Source organism: Anarrhichthys ocellatus, unplaced genomic scaffold (genome assembly GCF_004355925.1).
Source record: "Anarrhichthys ocellatus isolate YVR2014 unplaced genomic scaffold, GSC_Weel_1.0 scaffold65, whole genome shotgun sequence".
NCBI classification, from domain to species: Eukaryota; Metazoa; Chordata; class Actinopteri; order Perciformes; family Anarhichadidae; genus Anarrhichthys; species Anarrhichthys ocellatus.
In genome coordinates this window covers 2,051,864-2,052,312 of record NW_022280095.1, presented here as the reverse complement: position 1 = coordinate 2,052,312, position 449 = coordinate 2,051,864, and positions in this window count along the sequence as shown.

The following is a 449-nucleotide window of genomic DNA, read 5'->3' as shown; positions in this document are numbered from 1 at the left end:
GTAAACTAAAGCTAACGTCACCAACGCATAAAGGCCTAAAATGTGAATGTGATCAATCCTTCTATCAATCCTCCAAATAAGCAAACAAGTGTATTACCGAAATTGTTGGACTAAAAAGAAAAAGGCCTACTAGCTTATTAAATCACAATAAAGTAATTGTTGAAAAGAGGAATTAGCCGAGGCTATTTCTGCCTTATTTTCTTAGGAAGTACAACAGACATAAATCACAGTGTTGCTATCAGCTCCACTAAATAAACTCACGTGTAGCCTGGATCCTCAGACCAGAGGAGGTGTAACATGGCTGCTGCACCTCCACATTTCATACTTTGTGCTGCTTGGGGCAAGTGGCAAAAAAATAGATGAGACTAAGAATGAACAGATGATTTTTAGAGAGAGAGAGAGAGAGAGAGAGAGAGAGAGAGAGAGAGAGAGAGAGAGAGAGAGAGAGA